The sequence below is a fragment of the Elephas maximus genome, chromosome 10 (assembly GCF_024166365.1).
Source record: "Elephas maximus indicus isolate mEleMax1 chromosome 10, mEleMax1 primary haplotype, whole genome shotgun sequence".
NCBI lineage: Eukaryota > Metazoa > Chordata > Mammalia > Proboscidea > Elephantidae > Elephas > Elephas maximus.
The window spans coordinates 39081488-39107435 of NC_064828.1; the positions used below are offsets into that span (position 1 = coordinate 39081488).

Sequence of the window (25948 nt, forward strand, 5' to 3'; positions counted from 1 at the left end):
TTCCCAGAGGGGGAAGGGTTCTTTTGCTCCTGCGCAGTAGGTTAGAAATTTGCAGTGCTGCTTTCTCCTGGCTCTGGAACCTTGTGCAGACTTTCTGCCACAGAGATTCTCCTGATGTGGAAAATGTGTCTGGAGCACTTCTGCTTGCCTCAGCCTGCATGCACCAAATGATCTGGCCTGCAGGGTGCCAGCCAGGCGAAGTCTGGCAGTTCCTTGCTACTTCTGAATCATCTTTGCCTCCCTGTACAACTCAGTCTGACTCCTCAACTTTGTCTTTGATGTTCAGGGCTCCTAGACTGTCATATATGATTGATTCACTTGTTTTTTTTTTTTTTGGGTCTTTGTTGTAAGAGGGACCACAGGAAGTGTCTGACTATTTGGGCATCTTGGCCCAGCCTCTGTAGTTTCAGATGACAAGCTTTGCTTGCTAAAATTGAAGAGGGCTTTAATCACTTACTGATGAAGACCAAAGACTACAGCCTTCAGTATGAACTATAAAAAAAAAAAATTACCTCAACACAAAGAAAGTAAAAAATCCTCACTACTGGACCAATAAGCAACATCAAGATAAATGGAGAAAATCTGAAGTTATCAAGGATTTCCTTTTAGTTGGATCCACAATCAACACCCTTGAAGGAGTAGTCAAGAAATTAAAGCACATATAGTTTGGGGCAAATCTGTTGCAAAAGACCCCTTTAAGGTGTTAAAAAGCAAAGATGTCACTTTGAGGAATAAGGTGCGCCTGACCCAAGCCATGGTATTTTCAGTCACCTCATATGCATGGGAAAGTTGAACAATGAATAAGGAAGACCAAACAAGAATTGATGCAAAGTTGGAGAAGAATATTGACTATGTCATGGACTGCCAGAAAAAGGAACAAATCTATCTTGGAAGAAGTACAGCCAGAATTCTCCTTAGAAGTGAGAAGTATCTCACATACTTTGGAAACGTTATCAGGTGGGACCAATCCCTAGAGAAGGACATCATGGTTCGTAAAGTAGAGGGTCACTGAAGAAAAGGAAGACCCTAAATGAGATGGATTCACACAGTGGGTGCAACAGTGTGTTCAAGCCTAACAATGATTGTTAGGATTGTGAAGGACCTGGCAGTATTTTGTTTTTTGTGCTATGAATCATAACCAACTGGATGGCACCTAACAACAAAAATATTGTTCAATATTTTATCCATAGAACCCTTTATTATTGCAAATCAAGGTTTGATTTTTTTTTTTTTTTTTTTCAGTTTTTTCAGCTTGGGAAATACCAAGCATGTTCTTCCATTTTGGTTTTCTAACTTCAGGTCTTTGCACATTTCATTTTAATACTTTACTTTGTATTCTCAAGTCACCTTTTGTAAACCTTCTATTTATCTTTTTCTTCATTATTCCTTCCATTTGCTTTAGTTACCCTATGTTCATGAGCAAGTTCTAGGGTCTCTTATGACATCCATTCAAAGTAAGATCTTCAGTATACCACGCCTGAATTCAGAGACCATCTTAAGAATTAATTTGACACTTTAAACACTGATGACTGAAGACCAGATAAGTTGTGGAATGACATCAAACATAAATAAAGCAAAAGGTCATTAAAAAGACAGGAAAGAAAGAAGACCAAAATGGATGGCAGGAGAGACTCTGAAACTTGCTCTTGAAGGTACAGTAGCTAAATCAAATGGACAGGATTGTAACCTGACACTCAAAGGTCTGCTCAGCGTGGCTGTGAAGACACACGGAGTAGATGAAAGCAAAAGAAGAAGGTTTATTCAGTTGGCCAAGTAAAGGAGCACACCCAGACTTGGGTCGCCAAGGTGTCTCCTAGAATAAAGTAAATCGGATCTGGGGTTCCCAGGAATACCTCAGGGTGAGGTCACCTTGCTTATTGGTTCGACATGAGAAGGCACTCTGAGGGTGGTCCTGTCTTCTACGCCTGTTCATTCTGACAGAGGGGCCACAAAGATGGCATTTAGCCCACATCCACAGTGTATGTGGGGGTGTGTTTTTTGGCCTCTGACATCAATAAGATGTCTGAGGGGCAGGTTCATCAGTATTGTGTAGTTCAGGAGGGCCTGAGTTGGTCCAAGCCTGGTTTTATCTGGACTGAAGACCTCAGTCTCTTGTTTTCTTTAACTGGGTCAAAACCAGAAGTATACCTAAAAAAGGAGATACTCTAAAAGCAGAGGTCAGTTCCTATTTTGCCTAATAAGGGGATAGCTTCCACACTAGGAGTTAACTCTCTATGTTTCTGAAGATGGCAGGCTCGGCCCCTTGGCACAGTCCTTTGTTTATTTAAAGTGGCCAGTGTACTGGTGTGCTGCAAGTCTCAGAATGATAAAGTAAAAGAGCTGAACAGAAGATTTCAAAGAGAAGCTTGAGAAGGCAAAGTATTATCTACAGGTATAGGATTAAGGATTTACAACAAATATTCTAGAGATACACAATTCAGTCCATAATAACTGTTGTTGTTGTTAGGTGCCGTTGAGTTGGTTCAGACTCATAGCAAGCCTATACACAACACAACGAAACACTGTCCTGTCTTGTGCCATCCCCACAATTGTTGCTATGCTTGAGCCCATATTTGGAGCCACTGTGTCAATCCATCTTGTTGAAGGTCTTCCTCTTTTTCGCTGACCCTCTACCTTACCAAGCATGATGTCCTTCTCCAGGGACTGATCTCTCCTAACAACATGTCATGATACCAGTAAAGGAAAAACTCTGAGGCTAGAATGATTATAGTAGTTTGGTTGATCTGAAGTAGATAATAAGAGCAAAGGCCTCTTTCTCAGACACGCACATCAACATCTAAGTGTTCCTCTACTGTCTATTCCTACTCTGCTCTCCCAAAGAGAATCGAAATTTTATTTAATCTTGGTGGAAGCGTGGCAGGAAAGGAATTTTCTCTGACTTATCTTGCATTTTTCCTTTTTCCTTCTTTTTTTTTTTTTTTTTGCATCTACTGTTTATGGGATAATATTTTTTCCAGAATACTTCAGGGCTTAAGATTTTGAAGATAAAAAGTACCATATCCTTACACCTCAAAAGAAGCATCTGATGCTCAAAATCTTTAATGCTTTTTGAGTCATAACGCCAAATGGGGGAAGGAGAGGGTAGTTTTGGGTAACAAAAAATTTTGAGAGAAATATAATAGTCAATAAATTAAAATATTACCATGCAAGATACAACATGAACTTAATAGAAATGCCCTGTTGTTTGTGTTAAAGAAAGATTAACAATGATTAAAACATTTTGAAACCTAATTCCAGTCTCCATTTCAGGATGTCTTAGCCAGAGAATGATTTTTAGAACTTAGGTAGGCTCAAGGAAGCAATGTACTTGCATAGATAAAGATGTCAAAAGTCTTATAGTTGTGAGTATGTAAAAGACATGATCCAATTAAAATTAAATGAAGTTCCACTCCCAAACACAAAATTCTGTTTCTACAAAGGAAATACACAAAGTCCATAAGGTACAGATTGTGTATTATACTTGCTAGGCAAACACCAAATGAAAAAAAAAAAATGGCAATGACTTATCTGTGGGTCTTCTTTAGTCACTATTTCAAGATTTCAAGTAAAAATGTGTCATCTTTGGCAATATTAAGCCTCCAGATCCCCAAGAGTTATATAATCAATGTTTCTCTACAGCTCTATAAAATTGTGATATATTTAAAGCATGTTAACATATCTTCTGGAAGGACTATGTGGAAGATGCAATATTTTCAGTAATTAGTGCTACTTAAACATTGAGAAGGAAGGCAAAAAAAGATGTAAGAATCTCTATTTTTAGGGTAAAAATTTAAACTTTAAAATAAGTTGTTTTTATCCTCTGTGTAGAAATATGTATATATATATATACACACACACACATATGATATTTTGAATTTGGAGTAAATATACTAAAGAATAGTTTGCTATTTTTTTTTTTAATATGTACCAGAAAGAAATAGACAAAAAATGCACACACAGAAAAAAAGACTGGGTACATGTCTTCCTTCAGTTTACCTAAGTTCTACTCTGAGTAACCCCGGGTAGAAAATGTCTAAAAAGAAAATTTATAGTTATCGATAAAGTTACATTTTGTGCACACTCGAATTCGTGACTAGAGATTCATATTTATTATTCACTGATGAAGAAGATGGGCAGAGACACTAGCAAAAAGAACCAAAACACCCCAAAGCAGTTAGAATGTCTGATAGAACTCAGTAGTGCAAGCTTCATCTGTCATATTATTTGTGTTGGCTGCCTAGGGCTGCCATAATGAAGTACTACAAACTGGGTTGCTTAAAACAACAGACATTTATTTTCTGATACTTCTGGAGCCCACAAGTCAGAAATCAAGGTGTCAGCAGGGCCTCGTTCCCTCAAAACAACCCTTCCGTGACTATCCTAGCTTCTGGAAGCCCCAGGTATTCCTTGGTTTGTGGCAGCAAAATTCTAATCTCTGTCCCCATTTTCATGTCACTGTCTTTCATCTGTGCTTGTCTCTGTGTCTCTTTTTTATAAAGGCGTCCATCATATTGGATTTAGGGCCCACCCTGATAACCTCATCTTAACCTGATTACATCTGCAAAGACCATATTTCCAAATAAAGTCACCTTGAGGAGTACCAGGAATTAGGCCTTAAATGTATCATTTTGGAGACACAATTCAACCCAAAACACTACTCAGCTTGATTTGAATTGATGAGCTTGCAATTCTGGCATTAATCAAACAATGCTCATAAATAAAAGACAACATGAATAATACTGTTCAGAAGTAAGTTTGCCAGTCGAGAGTGAAAAGTTACAGACGCTTCTGAAAGTGTTACTTTTTCTTAATGGCAATTTGGAGTAGCATTGTTCTTTGAAGAAAGATTTTTTTTCATTAAACAGTAGACATAGAATTAAGAACACTTTCAAAAAGAGATTTGCAATAAATGCTGGTAAAAGTAATTGTGAACATAGAAATATAAGCAACTAAAAGTGAGGATAAGATAAAGGAATTTTTCTAAACAATTTTTAAAACTTGAAAGTAAAACCAAAAGTCACTTCCAGATTAACAAGAATTTAGTTTACCACCAACAGAGTAGAAACAAATACTCAAGGATATACTTTAGCAAGAAGGAACATGAATCTAGAAGAATGTAAGAAGCAATAGGAGGGAAGAAATTGTGATAAATCTAAATTAACATTGTAAAAATTACTAATATTTCATAAGTTTGAATAAAATTGTCCTACTGAATAGATGGATCAAACAGAAGAAAATATTAAGTAAATAAGAGATTTAAATAAGAAAATTAAAAGCTACACTTAAGTACATACATAATATATACATAGCATTTCTTTCTATATCTGTATCTGTTTTATAATCAAATATAAAGAATACATGAATTGCTTACATAACTTTGTACTGTATTATGCCAGATAATACTTTTTGACGAGTTTCAAATGATCGCTGTTTAAGATCATGTTCTCTGATCACAGTACACAAGTTAAGATTAGACAACAAAAAAGAAGCAAAAATAAACCAACAAAAATTCTGTCAAATATTTGCAAATTTACAAAGTTCTAAAAAGTATTATGGGTTAAAAAAAACATAATGGAAATTGCTGAATATTTGAAATTGAACTTGCTACACATCAACACTCATAACACACAACTAAAATATTACATAAGGGAAAAGATAAAGGCTTACAAGCTACCTGTAATGATGAACTACACAGGAAAGACTAAAATACCTGAGCTGGGTATTCATCTCAAAAAATTAAGAAAAAAAGTCAGAAAAATCCAAACAATGCAGAAAGAAGTGATTAATAACTATGAACTTAAACCTTGGGAAAATGAAATACAGACAGACAAGCAAACAACAAGTAAGACCAACAAAATCAAATAAGTCTATTGAAAAAACTAGAAAAAAATGGCTAAAATTTTGCCAAATCTGATGAAAAGAAAAAGGAGATTGTATAAATAAAAGCCTTAGGAATACAAAAGAAGACCAAAAAACAAAAAACCAAACCCATAGAGATGATCACAACATTTTGGCTGGGGGATTCTGAGATCTGTCAGTGTCTAGCAAATTATGTAGTATAGTCTCCATCTCTAAAAATCAAAATGACACATAAAATGAGAGAATATTTGATATTTTTCTCATATTAAGAAATATTATTTCTCCAGGGATATATATGTGACCAAGATCACAGAGCCCGGTGTCTCTTTCAGCATGTCTTCGGTTGGTGAGCGTTCCCAAGAGTATAGTGAAAATTCGACTGCACTTTGGTATAATAAAAAGTAAAATCACTCAGAGTGGTGTGTTGATAATCGCTACTTATAATGCTTTCTTTCACCCAGAACAATCACTTCAACAATACCTTCATATATTCTTCAGTCTTGAATACTACCTATTATGTAAACTAAAGTTTAAATGTCACTGAAATTAAAAATCCAATTTAATGTCAGATTATCATTTGGTTACAGTTACCAGTCCAATTTTTCTGTTTGATATGGGTTTGCTCTGTTTATAAACCTTAGCCTTTTCACTTATTTTAGATTAAAAAAAAGTACATTATTGTTTAAAATGTTGAGGGTTTTATAAGCCTTGTCATAGAAAGCTTAATAAGCAGGCGACTTTTGGGTTATACTAAACTTTAAGAATCCTAAAGATATGAGTATCTTTTGACATGATAGAATGTTTCTCTCTCTCTCTCTCTCTTTCTTTTTTTTTTTTACATGAGGATGCATGTATTAATATGCTTTAGAGGGAAACATAAGAATTTATAATAATTTACCTATATGATTTTTCATTTATGAAAAAGCAACAAGGAATGGACCTATTATAAGAACAAATAAACTATATGCAAGGTAAAGTGCTTTCTATTCTTTTAATTAACAAAGGCAAAGAACTGGACGGAAAATCGTACTCCCTATAAACCAACAATGCTTTACTGTCAAACAAACAAAGAAAAAACACGCATTTTCAGCAGAATTCCCTGGGTCATAACCAAAAGGTTGGAGGTGTCTCAGAAGAAAAACCTGGTGACCTAGTCCCGAAAAATGAGCTATTGAAAACCCTGTGGAGCACAATTCCACTCTGACAATATGGGGTTGGCATGAATTGGAATCAACTCCATAGCAATTAGACTGGAGTGAAACAAAGACCTTGAGAATATAATTGTTGCTTCTTTAGTGTTTACAAAACATTTATGTATATATATTAAAAAAAATTTGATGTTTCTGGGTTGTTGATCAATTTCAGGGTGAATAAAATACACAGTCAGCTCCAGAATGTTCAGACTAGTGGAGGAAACAGAGCCCAAATCAATCAATCAATCAACCAATCAACCAATCAATCAACCAATCAATCAATCGGTCGGTCGGTCGGTCGGTCGGTCGGTCGATCGACCAATCGATCGATCAAGCAAGCAAGCAAGTAATCATTCAATCAACACATAATTGAGTGCCTATTGTTTGACAAGCTAGGCAAGGGCACAGACCAGAATGGTGAAATGAGATGGCAAGCAGTGACCAGAAATGTATCACAAGATGAAAGTTTTTTTTTTTTTTTAATCGTCAATGATTAGTTCTGTGTAGAGCTGGTGTTTGAAGTTTGCTCCTGGAAATAAGTTAATAAGTTGCATAGTCTCAGGTTTCTACATAATATTCACACTTCTCTTTTTTAATTTTACTAAATTACCTGCAGTTTGTGGGGATAACTAGTTCTTCCAAAGCAGAGAAACTTGCTCTCCTGAGTGACTAGAGCACTGGAAGATTTTACCTCCTTATGTCAGAAAACCACAAGGCAAATTTATTATTACAAGACCCAAATTGCAGCCCTACTTTCTCAGTTTTAGTATCACTGTGTCATACCATCAACATCAGTCTTGAAATAATTTCAAAGGGTTATTAGAAATGAGAAATATTTGATCTTTTGAACAAATGTAAATTAGAATGTCTCACTATCACCTTAAAAATGTTTCGTTTCTCAGTAATTTTGCCATGTGAACATTTCAACAAAAACAATTGAAGTTATTTATTTTCTAGAAAAATATTCTGTGGTAGAATATCAAATATCTTGTTAGATCCTTTTCATGTCTATTTGAATAAAAATAGGCATATTAAACAAGTGTAAGCATCTCATTTTTAGACTGATTACATAATTTTCTAGAAGATATATTTTTACACACTGTTTTCACTCTGGCTCAAGATAGTATCATTAAATGTACCTTTATGGAGCACAAACCCCACACTGGAGGATGTGTAAATACATCTTTTTTTTTTTCTTTCTTATTTCAGCATGAAATACATGAACACGAATGTAGTATCGTTCTTAGAAAGTAACACAAGACTCAACAGACCTCAATTCAGAGTGGAATACTACCGTATTTTGCCAGTAGGGTTATTGCTAGCAATGAAAACAAACAAAAAAAACAAAAATCCCCAGATTGTTGAGGGTGAGTATATTATTGTTATTAAACCTGTAACATCTGTGGACTATGGGATTTCCTTTGATGTGACACAATTTACAATTTAAATATTTACTTCGTTTGGAGATTTAGATTGGATTTTTGCCAGCTCACTTTACCAAAATCAGCAGGATTTCCTTCTCTAGGTCCACTCAAAAGGTTAAAATAAATCTAAAGAGGAACTTTCACTTTCTATAAAAGAAAACAAATACTTGGGGAAACAGCAAGGTATAATGAACATAATGTGGTTGTATCTCAAGATGTCCTGATAGCAAAGGTACTGCAGGTAGGGATGTCAGTGATGGGCAAGGGATGAATGGATGTGCAAACACAGAGGTATTTGTGTATTCACTGTCTCCCCTCCCCAGACCACATATGATTCTGAAAGGGAAAGGGAAGCCCATTTCAAGACTGAAATTTCTGTCGCACTATCTTTCTGTTTCTGTATGTATCGATCCCACATGAGATCTAGGCCAACAAAAGTATCGTACTTAGTGATTATTGCCTATTTCTGCAAAATAAGAAGAGAATGTTATTTACTCCATGATACAGACAAAAAATACTTAGGTGGAAAATAGAATGAAATTCTTTTCTATAGAACATACCAAGAAAACCTTGCCGCCATTGAGTTGATTCCGACTCATAGCGACCCTATAAAACAGATTAGAACTGTCCCTTAGGGTTTCTAATTCTGTAATCTTTATGGAAACAGATCACCAGGTCTTTCTCCTAAGAAGCTTCTGGTAGGTTCAAACTGCCGACCTTTTTGGCTAGCAGCCAAGCACTTAACAACTTCGCCACCAGGGCTCCTTCCTCTATGAAAAAAAAAAAAAAAAAAAAAATAGGACATAAAAAACAGGACGTATTAGGGTAAAAATGTATATTTTTGTGAACTATGTAAATGAAAAGTTTACTGGCAGGGCTGTCTACAGCTGAATTGTATATTCTTTTGTAATCTCTATAGACAAAGAATTATTAAACAATATCAATAATGTACAATTTCATTAATTGATTCAACAAATATTTCATGACACTTGCTATGTCCTAGGCAATTAAAAAATATGCATAAATACTGGGATCCATACAGAGACAAATAATACACTAGTGGGGAGTCCCTATGATGGAGGACATAGGTAAATAATCAAATGGTACGTGACACTGTTATGCTGGTGGTAAGTACTGTGGAAATACAGATGTGGAGTACTTATTTCTGACAAGTGAATTTCCAATCACTAAAATGATACTGGAGTTGGGGCTTGAAGAATGCATTATATACACTAAGCGAAGAATATCGAAAGAGGCATTTCATGTAGATGGACAACATAAAAAGAAGAGTGTGAATATTTACGGTGTATTTAGGGAATGACAATAAGTTAGGAGATAGATGCTCCAAAGTGAAAAATCTTTTTGGGCTGTATTTTCTATTTGTTCATCCATCCTACCTATGAATAGAACACTTTCTGTAGAAAAATATCTTTGTGACTACTGAATTTCTCTATTTCTGTCTCCTACCTTTAAATTAATGATACTATTAACTTATTTGGGAGGAAAGTACCCCTATTAATTAATAAACTTAAGGCCTTAGGATATTTTATAAAGACAAAATGCTAGAGAGGAAGTGGCTTTAAATATCAGTTAAAAATAGACCATTTTGATAACCGCCATTTATTTGGACTCAAGAGGTAGAAGCTTATTATGGGATTCAATACCAGTAGGGCAAATGGGGCATGAAGGCTTCAGAGTAAATGTAGAATTGGAGATGCTTTCACTTTCCATTTAGTGACACTGAATTTCTCAAAATGGACTCTGTATCTTTTTAATTCAAAGATTTCAGCAAGTGGAGGAAGATATCTCATAATTTTTGAGGAGAGTTTATTATTATTATTTTTTATTGGCACTCGGCTTTAGCAACTACTTTTTTTTTTTTTTGCCTCCCCAGCCATCTTGCTGCTCGTGATCCTTACAAGGCAAACCACCTTTTATTTTCATTTTCCTTAGCACAGCTGGTGCTTGTGCTACCCCGAACATTCATTGAGTTATTTCCTGCTGATAAATGTCTATATGCAGTCAGGATTGTCACCTATGTATGTAAGTGATACAAGATAGCATTTGTCCCAGCCTCTAATCTCATGTACCACTTTCTCCCCTTTCAGAACCAAGCTGGCAATTCTCTTCTTGAATAGCTTTAAAATTGCTCATAGCAATCAATGACAGCTGAGGCATCACTAAAGAATTTCTTTTATCTCCAAGCTCCAATTTAGATCTGTCATTAAGCTTGAGTAAGCTTGAACTGTCAGTACATTTTCTCTCATCACATGCTCTAAGCACAAAAAGTCAACTTCAAAATCAAATTTGTTCTATCTCTTACTATACTTTATAATGGTTTCATAGGAACAATAAACTGCACTGAAATAGTACTGTCAATCTTTAGTAACTCAGATGACTACAGCTTTAAAAAACTGTGGGATGCTACCAAAACTCAAGTATGACGTATGGTAAGTCATTCCCCCATTCCGTTGCTTTTTGTTGTGTTTTAAGGGGAAAGCATCACTGGGGAAAAGAGCATTTGGTAGTGAGCCAGGGGATGTGGGATCTGTACCACCTCTGTTACATTGAAACAAAACAAAACAAAACCTGCTGTCATCGAGTCGATTCTGACTCATAGCAACCCTATAGGACAGAGTAGAACTGCCCCACAGAGTTTCCAAGGAGTGCCTGGTGGATTTGAACTGCCAACCTCTTGGTTAGCAGCTGTAGCACTTAACCACTACACCACCAGGGTTTCCCTTTCACATTAAAGGTTGTATAATCTTTGGCAAGTCAGCTTCCTTCTCTAGGCCTCAGTTCCCATGTCTGAACATGAGACGGTTGGACTAGACACATTCCAAAGCCCATCCAGCTCTCACATGTGGCTTCTTAATAAATTTGACTTTCTATCTTGTGGTATTATCCATAAAGAGCTTGAATGGGAAAGTAATTCAGAAGCCCATAATCCAAATCTAATTGCACAAATGCCCCAGCTTCATTTTTTGGACCAAAATGATGTTTTGTTTGAGTTCTGTTGGTGAACAGTAGCTGTCTTTTAAGAGATCACAGCTTCTGTCAGGGAGACCTTTTCCACTGGCAGATCCTGCAGCCTCACCCACATATTTAGTGTTCTTTGATCTTTCTTTGTTTTGCAAATTTCCTTTTGAAACAGCCTGTGTGAACATTAGGGTGGCAGACTGAGACTGAGACCACAAAAATCTGGCAGAGCTACACATGCAAAGAATTCTGCAGCTCAAACGGGTTTACAGAGTCCTTGTTGAAAATTAAAGCGACTGTTTGTTAACAATTTCTTCATTATCTCCAAATTGGCTTGTTGTAGTTTTTCTCTTACCCATAAAAGAAAGAGAGAGGTAGGGTGGTCCAGTGGTTAAGAGCTACTGCTGCTAACCAAAAAGGCTGGCAGTTCGAATCCACTGTCCGCTCCTTGGAAACCCTATGGGACAGTTCTATACTGTCCTATAGGGTCACTATGAGTCGGAATCGACTAGACGGCAGTGGGTTTGGCTTTGGTTTATAGTTTTCAAGGGGCCCTGGTGGCACAGTGGTTAAGAGCACGACTGCTTAACCAAAAATTCAGCAGTTTGAATCCACCAGCTGCTCACTGGAAACTCTGTGGGGCAGTTCTCTGTCCTAGAGGGTCTCTATGAGTCGGAACTGACTCCGTGGCAACAGGGTTCGTTAGTTTGATTTTTATAACTTTCAAAGTAAATTTTTTTTTCCTTCTGGTCTAACTTCCTGGAAAGATGTGACCTTAACAGAAATGTAATCCTTTCTAGTATTACCATGATGAACTAGAGTGAGAAAATGATGTGATAAAGTAAGATCTTAATACAGCCCTTCTAATGGGTCCACAGAAAGGCCACAATTACCATTCTATGTTTTTTTTTTTTTCTTTTTAGTGCCAGATCTTGATCATGACTGTTCTCTACTCTAGTCTAGAACTGGTGTCTCCTTGTTCGTTTGGAGGTCTCTCCTCACTTACTCCTTACTGACATCACTAGTTGACATTTCTAAGCCTGACTCATTGATCGAAGTCCAAACCTGATAAGAACCCTCTTCGCAATCTTGGCTACATTTTTCTGATCCCAATCAAAATATGTGTAGTTTCTTAGGGAGGCACTTATTAATGGCTAACCAATCATTTTTTTTTTTTTTTTTCGGTTAGCACTGGGTTAACCAATCTTTTAGGCTATTTTATCCTAGAGTGTTAATGGATAACAGTACCTGAAGAACGAGCCATCTCAGATAATAACAGCATTTCAACAGCAATGCCTTACCCTGGTAGATTAAGACCATGAGGCAATGTGGTAGCTCTTTGAAGCTATGTGAAGCAGGACCCTCTAGAATCTATGACACAGGTTAATGCCTGTTTTCTTTTCTCATACTTACTGATGTCAGAAAAAAAAAAAAAAAAAAGATACTTCTTTTGTAAATAACCATCGCACATTTTTCTTAGATTCACACTTATCAATAATATGAATTCTAGACCCTCGTGGTGCAATGGTTAGGCACTTGGCTGCTAATCTAAACGTTGGTGCTTGGAACCCATCCAGTCACTCCATGAGAGAAAGACCTGGTGAGCTTAGAAAACCCTGTGATAATGGGACTACTTTAAATTGTCATGAAACTTTTGTTTAAAACTCTAGAAACACTTTCAAACATATAACCTCATTTGTTTTCCCAGAATCCTTACAGTATACATCAGGAGAAACTCATACTTCCTTTTTTAGGAGTGCAGAGAAATTGTGGCAACTTGAAAAGTAGAAAAAACATTAATAAAGAGAAACCCTTGAAACTGCATTTTTAAAAATTGCAGTTTGTGAAGTATTACATATGTTTGAAACTGGATTCTATGCTCTAAATATTTTCAATTTCCACTTTGGTTATACTGAGGCAGAAATACTTTTAAATATTATGTGCAGTTGAGAATTTACTTAATTTGGATTTATATCTTTTAGATAATGGTAAATATACACATTAACCTCCCAATTAGGATTTTTTTCCTTGGCCTTTCACTATACTTATATTACTAGCTATTAACTTAGGGAAACTTTTTTGTAAGTTACTGATGGCAGTAATGGCCAGGTTTGCAGTGAATGGCTCTGCTGCTCCAGCTTATTTGCATATTCATATATATCTCCCAAACTGGGAACGAGAAGAATTCAGTGACTCAGAACAAATCTTTGTAAAGGAAATCTAAATATGGGGAAAAACACTGTTTATCTACACCGGGAATTTCTGAAATGTGTTATTATAAAAGTTAATTCCCCTTCTGAATAAATGATATTTGATTTTCGTATTAGCATAGTAGTTTGAACAGCTGCACAAAACTGCTCAGATAAAAATAAAAAATAAAGTTTCAGGTCCAAATGGTACTTTCAGATAAACAGGTGCAGAGGATCCCAGGATATGCACTTCTGTTTGCAGGAAGCGTTTTCTTTGGGATACATTTCTATCAGATACGGTGTGACTGAAATGCGTAACAACAACAACAAAAAATTCTGACTCATAGCGACCCTATAGGACAGAGTAGAACTGCCGCATAGGGTTTCCAAGGAACCCGTGGTAGATTTGAACTGCTGAATTTTTGGTTAGCAGCTGTAGCACTTAACCACTCTGCCAACAAATGCGTACAGGGTTAGTAAAACTTCTCCAAGTACAAGGTTTTCATACATATGTTGGATTAAAATGATTAAGGAAAAAAAAAAAAAGCCTTGGACCCCGTGACTGGACGATATAAATATTCATAACAAGCAAGTCACTGGAAAAATAAAATAAAAAATAAAATAAAAAGTGATCTGTATGCTTTCTCTCAAAGAAGAATTTCACATTTCCAGGACCATGAGTGTGTTTAAAAGAGAAGCGCTGATTGTTGTGGAGAACAACACCTCTGTAGAGAAAGGAAATAGAGGCAGTTGGAGCATGTCGTGATTTGGGCTCTAGAGACACAAATTCCTTCTCGAATGCAGCTATTGCTTCTTTGCTTTTATAAAATGGGGATAACACTGTATATGTAACTTGTTACTGAGGATTGTTGTTTATAGTATGAAACCCTGGTGGCATAGTGGTTAAGTGCTATGACTCCTAACCAAAAGGTCGGCAGTTCAAATCCACCAGGTACTCCTTGGAAACTCTATGGGGCAGATCTACTTTGTCCCATAGGGTTGCTATCAGTCGGAATCGACTCAACAGCAACGGGTTTCGTTTTTGGGGGGGGTTAATAACACAATGTAACCGGTATAATAACAAAATCTTTATTAAATAAAAACAAGGTAAAACAATGGACTAGTTTTGATATGTAACACATAAAGCGAGATAGAGAATTGTTTTCAAATATTTAAGTTGTTTTTATCCTATGCGTTATCTTTAAATTCTTATAGTTCCTTATTATTTAAGGCCTGTTTAAAAAGTTTATGAATTTTATAAAACTTTGATTTTACCTTCTGGATGCCTTTTTTGAAAAAAAAGTTAGCCAAAGGTGACCAGGAAGATTACTCATTTGGCTTTGAAATGCTTATGTGTTCAGCTCTCTGGAGAGCAAGTCTGTACTTCATATACATCATGAAGACTACATTGGCATAAATTATAGGCAGGTCTCAGCAGCCTGCTCCTAATTTCCTTTCTCCTGGGCTCTGCCTTAAGGTTTGTGAATATGAAGACTAATTCCTCTTTCTATAAAGAAGGGGCCCTGCCAAAACCAAAAAATTCCCAAGAGGAGAGCATTCCAAAAGAAAAATGATTCAAGAAAGCCAAGAATGTGTTTATTGAAGTCCAACTGTCTTTATGTCCTTTATTCTTTCAAACAGAAACTCCTTTTTCTAGCACAGAGGCCTAATCTAATCATGTTTGCTTCTCCGTCCCCGCTTTGGTCTCTTCTTATCCCTAGACTTTGGGGAGGAGTATTTAAAAAAAAAAAAAGATGAGGTGGTAGAGAGAGATTTTCCAGAAGATAGGGTACGTGGTCAAATTAGGGATCACCTAGGAGTAAAGTAGGATAAAAATAAATAAAATAAAATAAAAATAAATGCAAAATCACACAAAAAAACAAAGCAAAACTGAAGTCTTTGTGTAGCAGCAGGTAACACAGAAAATGGGTGGAGATAATGCCTGAAGAAAGGGGAAAAAAATGAATTAATAATCATTTTGTGTGTTATGTTCCAGAAAATCTACTGGGCACTTTTCTTTCAATGACTCCAAGTAGTAAATTCTCAGAAAGCAAAGGGAGGGAAGAAACTGAGACAGAGAGAAGGAAACTGATTATTTAAGGTAAGTCAGGTAGTAAATGGCAATGCTTGTATTTAAAGTCTACTTTGTCTGAATTCAAAATCCATTGCTTTTCTGATATTCCACCCCCATCTCCAGAGTCTGAGTTGTTGTTTCATCATAGAATTATGTGGAAGAGACTGGAAAGATAACTCTTCATATGTCAAAGCATTCTCCTGTAATGGATTTTGCCACAGCTGTGGAAATATGTCCTCAGGGTGTATGATAGAAAGTGAACCAGATCCATGGAAAATATATACTGATTCTACTCTTTTTCTTTCCCTGCTGAGTACCTAGTAGAAAATAAATGTCTGTTGCTTTTTCTTGATATTCACATTTTGTTCTGTTTTGGATTTCCCTTTTTAGAATTATCTCATGTAAGTGACATTTCTTTAAAATCTTGGGTAGATTTCAATAAGATCAGTTCCAATAGGATTTGCTCTACTAACTAACACAGCCTCTAAGTAGGGATAAGTTAAATTAGTTCAGCTAGTGCCAAAATGTGGTAAGCTATTAATGAGTGGTCTGTAGATTTTTTTTTTTTTTTTTTTTTTTGCCGAAAAAGTGATTCTTTCATTCATTTCCTGAAAATTAGAAGAGCTCTTCTGCTTCTCATTGGCATGTTGAGATTTTCTATTATAACTTGTATTTAATTCAGCACACGAAAATACGAAGCAAATCTGTTCACTTAATCAGCTGATGCCAGAGCCAATATCTCTGCAGCAAGAGATAGCCTACCTTCATGTGTGCAGGTGCTCAAGAGCAATTGTTTGACTATAGCTCTTATTAATATAAATCAACATCTGCAAAGAAAGCTTCCTCTATTCCTGCAATTCATATTTATATAAATAGGAAAGTAATGGATTTCAAAAAGTGTCCAATAGGTTTGAGCCTTCTAGAATTATTCCAAGTGTAAAGTGGATTGAAATATTTCAAGGTGTTTTGGAGTGGGGTATTGATAAAGTCTTTCCATGTTTGCTGAGTGCCTCTGAGCTGCTGGATTCATACCAATAAAGGCAAAAGCCAGGAATAGTTATAATATGCTTAATTAACTCTAAGCTTATTTAGTGCCATGGTCCAGATGAACTCTAGATAGGAAGACATAATACATATAGCTCATTAAAAAATAATTTGGACTTCTCTAATCTATATTTGCATAAAGTTCAGGTCCTTGTCCTAAAGGTATTAATTATTTTCTAATATTATTGTTGAAAAATGGATGCCCATGAAAAAATGTTAATTAAAGGAATGCTGGCTAACATAATTCAATTTCACATGACATACTCATGTCATTTGGGGTATGAGATTTCTTTGTCTTGAGGAAACACCTTTTAGAAGAGGATTTTTAATAAAAAGAAAAATGTATAAATGAGATTTTGCCTGAGAGCCATTAAAAGAAAAACAATAAACAAAATTAACCTATTCGTCTTTGTTTACATAAATTAGAAAGGTATTTGCTAAAGCCTTTGTGTTTCCACAGGGAACAGGTTATTTTTATTTTGGTCATATTTTAGAACTCATTTTCTTAAGGATAGTATGTGTTATTTTGAGAAAATGTATGCAGAGAATTAAAAGAATCTGATTAACTCCTATATTAGATGAAATCTCTCATATGACACACTTCTGGAATTTTATGGTGATTTGCTAACAGTGAACAATTCTAGAAATCAGCATTCTAGCCAAGACGCTATAATAGCATCCTAAATAAGAAACAGCAACTTTGGCTGAATATGCTACCGGAACTTTTTATACTAATTTTATGCGTGATGTATTTTTTTAATTTTTTTCTATTTTATGTGTATCTGTCAGTCCTACTTTGTGTAAAAGCTCAGGTCAATAGCCCTATCCAATATCCTTGACACAATAGGGAAAGATGAACAAGTGGACAGGGAAGAGATAACAAAGGGGAAAGGGTGAGGAATCCAACATTCTTGAACAATCCCCATGTGCAAGGCACTGTGTTATGTGCATAACCCATTTTGCTGATTTCATCTGAAGAAGATTATATTTTGACACTATTGTTATTTTCCAGGATGCGAACAGCAGATTAAGCCAGGGCTAGCTTGTTTTTTTTTTTTTTCTTTTTTTTTTTTTTAGCTTGTGCTCTATTCTATACTGACTATCTACCCTTTAAACCTCTGAGGATTTTATTGGTTTGATATATTAATTTAGCTCTTATTTTTTAGATTATTTTTATACGGGAGCAAAAAAGAGTTAACCTTCAAAAATAACACACAATGTTTTTCTGTATTTCCCTCAGTTTCTTATTGTGGGACTTGCAGAATCTCTCAAAGTTGTCCCCAGGTATTTTCAGACTCTGGAATAACTTTTTGTCCTCTCCTTCCTGCTCTGGATGTGGTTCCATATTCTAAGGTCATGCTGCTAAAACAGTCAATACTCACACAAACTTTCAACGGAACTGTAAGGCTTCTGATATTGCCAAGGTCTCCGGATGATCACCACGGAAATGGAGCTATGTCTATGCTCTACGGAGCTGAAGCTTCCCTTCTCTGGCAAAACCGAAGTTACTGCTGCTGCTGAGACAGCCCTATGTGGCCATTCTGCTCTACACTTAAGGGTAGAGAAGCCCCTTGCCTACCTTTGTACTGTGCTTACATACCAGAGTCCCAGAGTGTTGCTACTTTGTGTTGTCAATACGTCATGTAGTGAGAATTGCTCGTCCTATTTTAACTTGAATCCATCATTTCCCTAAGATACAGATGTGAGGCTATGAGAGTGGGATGAAGATATAAAGGGCTGCCTCTTTATTCGAAAATTGAGACATGGTTCTCATTGAGCTGGCCTGCCTCATTCTTTAGGATAAAGTATTTCCTAAGTGGAGATGTCAACAAAATAAATTCCTGCTGGTATCAACCCAGTAGTTCTATAGGAAGTTTCAATAATATCTGAATCTTTGTTTGACTACAACGTACACTAAAACTGGGAAAAGCCTATCTTTTCTCTCCTAATATGTTGTTCATGTGCCATAAAGCTGATTTCCCATACCCAGAACTATTGGTTTTATTCCATTTTCATTTAACTCATATTATTGTTCTCAGAAAATGCAGCTAGATCATGTGGAAATAGAGTATTTGGGCGTGTTTTGTAAAATTTCTCCTGTGCATATTGTTGACAGACACTTTAGCTCAGGATATTTCCATCAGGTAGAGCATCCATACCCAAACAAATACCAGAGAATGTCATAAGGTATGGACAGAGAAAAGTTTGGTTGCCTGAGAGTTAATTCTGCAAGAAGATACTGAAAACTGTCTGGATTTGAGTGCTAAGACAGAGGTACAAAGAAACTATCTAAGGTCAAACTGTGTGCACTTAAAATCATGAAGATAGGGAACAAAGAGTTAGGTGTGCCATTCTGACTAATATGAGGCTTTTGAGACAAACAGATAGGATTTTTGCTGGACAGTGACATATATGAGACTGTCAATAGTGATGAATATGATCCAGTCCATGTTGAGCACAGAGGGAGGTTTCACATGAAGTCTCCTTGGCAATAATCAAAAGAAGGTCCTTTATCTAGAGTATTGAAAGCTGTTTTTTTCCCCCTAACACAAAACTTATCTGATAAAAGTGCTAAGGGAACCTTTTCAAAACAAATTTTATGCATCCTTTAAAAAAAAAAAAAAACATCCTTTAGGGAGAGACAAATCAGCCTCAGGTTAAGCATATGCATTGTCTACATCAAGTGATCGAGTTTATTCATTTACTAATAAAAATCTTATTCACCAAATGGGGGTTTTAAAGTGTTGAGTTCCAAATAGAAGTCACCCTGACCTCTTCCACAAGGGTGAACACAAAGCAGACAGTAACCTTATTGCAGGTGAAAATGTATCCCCCTTTGTGTAGGTAGCATCCTGTTGTCTGTATTTAACCCCAAACAATAAATAACATCTTTATATTTTGTATACTGAGTGGTAGTACTAAAAATATCCAAATATCTTGACAAATAAAATGTGTATAAAAATATCCACTTCATTCCCAGTGGTGTGGTAACACTATGGGGGTAGAAAAAGTGTGGAAGATATTTTTTAAAAGTATATATTTCTGGAGACTGGTACATTGTAGTAACTAAAGATGACCGCAGTCATATCACCCATTATATGCCTTCTTCTGAAATGTGACTTTGGCATATCCCCATTGAGATGTAGAATCTATTTCTCTACTCCTTGGATCTGGGCAGCCTTCATGACTGTTTGGTCAATGGCTTATGGCAGAAGTGATGCCATGCATAGTCAATGGTCAGTGAAAAGCTGCTTAATCTTGTAGAAGGGTGATTCTAGAAGTGAAAGGCACACTTCTTTGAACATTCTGAGTTTCATAATGGGAGGTATTTAAAGCAGTAAATATAAATTAGTTGAAGTCTGAGAGTTACAGAAAGGTCAAATACTACTTAGAAAATAGTCACAGGAAGTATGTTAGAGGTCTATGTTATATTTGTGTTTTGTTTTGATTGTTTTTATGGCTAGTAGTTTACTTTACTTGTTTGGTTTTTTACTTTAGAGCATTCAGAGGACACTATGACATTTTTTTTTATGAAATATGATCCCCCATGTGTCTGTCAGTTTGTCATACTGTGGGGGCTTGCGAGTTGCTGTGATGCTGGAAGCTATACCACTGGTATTCAGATACCAGCAGGGTCACCCCTGGAGGACAGGTTTCAGCTGAACTTCCAGACTAAGACAGAGTAGGAAAAAAGACCCAGCAATCTACTTCTGAAAAGTATTAGCTAGTGAAAACCTTATGAATAGCAACGAAACATTGTAGTGCTGGAAAATGAGCCCCCAGGTTGGACGACACTCAAAAGATGGCTGGGGGAGAGCTGCCTCCTCAAAGAAGAGTCGATCTTAATGACATGGATGGAGTAAAGCTTTCGGGACCTTCATTTGCTGATGTGGCATGACTCAAAATGAGAAGAAACAGCTGCAAGCATCCATTAATAATCAGAACGTGGAATGTAAGAAATATGAATCTAGGAAAATGAGAAATCATCAAAAATGAAATGGAATGCATAAATATCAATATCCTAGGCATTAGTGAACTGAAATGGACTGGTATTGGGCATTTTGAATCGGACAATCATATATTCTGCTATGCTGGGAATGACAACTCGAAGAGGGATGGTGTTGCATTCATTGTCAAAAAAAACTTTTCAAGATCTATCCTGAAGTACAACACTGTAGGTGATAGGATAATATCCATATGTCTACAAGGAAGACCAGTTAATATGACTATTATTCAAATTTACACACCAACCAGTAGGGCCAAAGATGAAGAAATAGAAGATTTTTATCAGCTTCTGCAGTCTGAAATTGATCAAACATCCAATCAAGATGCATTGATAATTACTGGAACGCGAGAGTTGGAAAAGAAGAAGGATCAGTAGTTGGAAAATATGGCCTTGGTGATAGAAACAATGCCAGAGATCAAATGATAGAATTTTGCAAGACCAACGACTTCTTCATTGCAAATACATTCTTTCACCAACATAAACGGAGACTATACACATGGACCTCGCCAGATGGAACACACAGAAATCAAATTGACTACATCTGTGGAAAGAGATGATGGAAAAGCTCAATATCATCAGTCAGAACAAGGCCAGGGGCTGACTGTGGAACAGACCATCAATTGCTCATATGCAAGTTCAAGCTGAAACTGAAGAAAATCAGAGCAAGTTCACAAGAGCCAAAATATGGCCTTGAGTATATCCCACCTGAATTTAGAGACCATCTGAAGAATAGATTTGACGCATCGAACACTGGTGACTGAAGACCGGACGAGTTGTGGAATGACATCAAGGACATCATCCATGAAGAAAGCAAGAGGTCACTGAAAAGACAGGAAAGAAAGAAAAGACCATGGTGCAGGTCCGAGGAGACTCTGAAACTTGCTCTCGAGCGTTGAGCAGCTAAAGCAAAAGGAAGAATTGATAAAGTAAAAGAACTGAACAGAAGATTTCAAAGGGCCTCTCGAGAAGACAAAGTCAAGTATTATAATAACATGTGCAAAGAGCTGGAAAACCAAAAGGGAAGAACACGCTCAGTGTTTCTCAAGCTGAAAAAACTGAAGAAAAAATTCAAGCCTCGAGTTGCAATAGTGAAGGATTCTATGGAGAAAATATCAAATGATGCAGGAAGCATCAAAAGAAGATGGAAGGAATACACAGAGTCATTATACCAAAAAGAATTAGTTGATATTCAACCATTTCAAGAAGTGGCATATGATCAGGAACAGATGGTACTGAAGGAAGAAGTCCAAGCTGCTCTGAAGGTATTGGTGAAAAACAAGCCTCCAGGAATTGATGGAATATCAATCGAGATGTTTCAAGAAACGGATGCAGTGCTGGAGGTGCTCCCTTGTCTATGCCAAGAAATATGGAAGACAGCTTCCTGGCCAACTGACTGGAAGAGATCCATATATATGTCTATTCCGAAGAAAGTGATCCAACTGAATGTGGAAATTATAGAACAAGTCATTAATATCACACATAAGCAAAATTTTGCTGAAGATCATTCAAAAACGGCTGCAGCAGTATATCGACAGGGAACTGCCAGAAATTCAGGCCGGTTTCAGAAGAGGATGTGGAACCAGGGATATCATTGCTGATGTCAGATGGATCCTGGCTGAAAGCACAGAATACCAGAAGGATGTTTTCCTGTGTTTTATTGATTATGCAAAGGCATTCGACTGTGTGGATCATAACAAACTATGGATAAGATTGTGAAGAATGGGAATTCCAGAACACTTAATTGTGCTCATGAGGAACCTTTACATAGATCAAGAGGCAGTTGTTCGGACAGAACAAGGGGATACTGATTGGTTTAAAGTCAGGAAGGGTATGCGGCAGGGTTGTATTCTTTCACCATACCTATTCAATCTGTATGCTGAGCAAATAATCGGAGAAGCTGGACCATATGAAGAAGAACGGGGCATCAGGATTGGAGGAAGACTCATTAACAACCTGCATTATGCAGATGACACAACCTTGCTTGGTGAAAGTGAAGAGGACTTGAAGCACTTACTAATAATGATCAAAGACCACAGCCTTCAGTATGGATTGCACCTTAACATAAAGAAAACAAAAATCCTCCCAACTGGACCAATGAGCAACATCATGATAAACGGAGAAAAGATTGAAGTGGTCAAGGATTTCATTTTACTTGGATCCACAATCAACAGCCATGGAAACAGCAGTCAAGAAATCAAAAGACACATTGCATTGGGCAAGCCTGCTGCAAAGGACCTCTTCAAAGTGTTGCAGAGCAAAGATGTCACCCTGGAGACTAAGGTGTGCATGACCCAAGCCATGGTATTTTCAATCTCATCATATGCATGGGAAAGCCTGGCAATGAATAAGGAAGACGGAAGGAGAATTGATGCCTTTGAATTGTGGTGAGGCGAAGAATATCGAATATACCACGGACTGCCAGAAGAACGAATAAATCTGTCTTGGAAGAAGTACAACCAGAATGCTCCTTAGAAGCAAGATGGCGAGACTGCGTCTTACATACTTTGAACATGTTGTCAGGAGGGATCAGTCTCTAGAGAAGGACATCATGCTTGGCAAAGTACAGGATCAGTGGAAAAGAGGAAGACCCTCAACGCGGTGGGTTGACACAGTGGCTCCAACAGTGGGCTCAAGCATAACAAGGATTTTAAGGATGGTGCAGGACCGGGCAGTGTTTCGTTCTGTTTTGCATAGGGTCGCTATGAGCTGGAACCAACTCGATGGCACCTAACAACAACAACAACATGAGATATGATATTATCTTAATAGTTCACATTTTTCTGGTAGGCTGAGTAGAACTTGGGGATATTGAACTTTGATGGAGAAAAGGTAGAGTTAAATGTATATTAACAGCAAAATGAAAGTGATTCTGAGGGTTAAGAGCCTTAACCTTTGATCCTGATTAGATTTCAGAAAAAAAATTTACTTGTAAATTCTGCCCACTCCAAACACATGCATCTTCTTTAAGCTTTCCCACTGCATTAGTAAGCTACTTTCAGGTTGTAAGAAACACAAATGTGTTCAGGTCTCCACTCATGATGGGAGTTTATTGTAGGTTTACATGGAGAAGAAGGAAAGCACAAGAAACTTCTTCAGCAACCAAATATCCAGGTTTGAAGGAGTTTTTGTGTGTCCCCAGAAAATTTTAATAGTCTTATCAGAGGCAAGTGTCCATTGCTCCTTTTTTTTTTTTTTTTTTTCTTAAGTCACTCTGTTGTTCCATTTCTTTCTCGCTTCAACTTGCATCCATCTCTACCTCTCCTTGTTTTTCTGTCTTTACCTCCTGGCTTCTGCTTTCTCATGATGTCCACTTTCTCATGCCTCCTGCTTATTAATTTATTTCTGTCAGTCACTGAAATTCCTTCACTCTCTGGCCTTTCCCTAATTGGATTGGAGAGACATTGTCAGTTTTAGTTTGACCTTATAAGCTTAGAACACTAAAGTCAAGATACCATCTACTCTGCTGGCCAGCTTCTGGTAACTTCGTTCAATGAAGACAGTGGTATGGAACAAACTCAGGGTCATAGACAGGTTCCCAGGACACTACTAGGTAATTCACTGTTAGTAATTCTCGTATGGTACATTCTGACCTTAAAAAATTATCATTGAGTGTCTATCATGTAGCAGAGAAAGCAGAAAGGAAAAAGACCCTTCAAAAAGGTGAAATTCTGAAAACACAAGAACTTCCTTCTTTTGTTTTGTTTAGAGTTTGACCACTCTAACGTGGAAGTCCTGAATAGTAGCTGAATGTGCACCTTCTAAGTGAGTGAACACAGTTTGTTGAAGTCAATAAATATTTAATGTTATACTGTGTCCATTATAATTTATATTAAATATTGTAACTTCTTTTCATGAGTATTTTCTCATGATTAACAATTTTTTCCTTACTTTTTTTATTGTGGTAAAAATATATATAACAAAACACTTGGCATTCCAACTTTTTTTTTTTCATTGTATTTTAGGCAAAATTTTACAGCTCAAGTTAATCTCTCATATAAAATTTTAAACACATATTGTCCTGTGACACTAGTTGTAATCCCTGCAATGTGACAGCACACTCCCCCTTTCCACCAGGGGTTTCCCGTGTCCATGAAACCAGCTCCTGTCCCTTCCTGCCTTCTCATCCTGCCTCTGGACAGGAGCCGCCCATTGGGTCTCATGTATCTGCTGGAACTAAGAATCACACTCTTCATGAGTGTTATTTTATAGTCCAGTCTAATCTTTGTCTGAAGAGTGGTCTTCATGGATGGTTTTAATTCTGGATTAATAGAGCGTCCGAGGTCCATGGCTTTGGGAGTTCCTCCAGTTTCGGTCAGACCATTAAGTCTGGTCTTTCTATGTGTCATAATTAACAATATTTCTAAGCAAACAAAAGGGATTATCTCTAGAGGCAGGATAGAATTTTTTTTAATGATTGACCATTACTCCTCAACACAAGAATATTCTTGTTTTAGTCCTTGGTCCATCTATTGTAAATTGTGCATTTGAAAGAATCAGGTCACAGCAGGGTAGAGTTGACATGCTTTCACCTTTTTTTTTTTTTGGTACATCAGGTAAAAAAGAAAATGAAGTAAAGCCTCAACACTTCCATGCTGTCATTATTGGCATATTCAATACCATGTGGACTGCTGGCTCTGGCAGTTACTCTGTAAGACTGGCTAACCAAAGTCATCTTATACCTCTGGAGAGAGCTCTAGGAAGAACTCACTGAATGAAAAGGAGTGAGTGGCATATTGCCTGGAATATTTTTTAAGAGGGTCAAGAAGGATTCAAGCTTAGTCATTTCTTTCAACCTGTTTTATTGACTATTATGAGAACATGGCATCCATCCTCAACAGACTTTTCTTACCACCAATCCTGAGTATATTCAGGCATCAAATCTGTTATATGCTAGACATTGAATTTAAAAAAAAAGAAGATGAATGAAAATCATCTAAATAAAGTGAGAATGTTGTTGTTAGATGCCATCAAGTCAGTACCCACTCATGCGACCCTATGCACAACAGAACCAAACACTGCCCGGTCCTGCACCATCCTCATAATTGTTGTTATGCTTGAGCCCATTATTGCAGCCCCTGTGTCAATCCATCTTGTTGAGGATCTTCTTCTTTTCAGCTGACCCTCTACTTTAGCAAGCATGATGTCTTTCTCCAGGGACTGATCCTTCCTGATAATATGTC

The 25948-nt window shown here is 36.8% G+C and overlaps 1 long non-coding RNA gene across 1 annotated transcript in view; it reads left to right on the forward strand.

Annotated features, from left to right (window-relative positions):
• The window catches only part of LOC126083730 (uncharacterized), a 124228-nt gene extending 98842 nt beyond the window's left edge, over positions 1–25386 (forward strand). The window contains exons 3-4 of the long non-coding RNA XR_007518858.1: positions 15641–15745; positions 25322–25386. This is a non-coding gene — a long non-coding RNA (uncharacterized LOC126083730). The remainder of the gene's footprint in view (positions 1–15640; positions 15746–25321) is intronic.
• Positions 25387–25948: the final 562 nt, after the last annotated feature.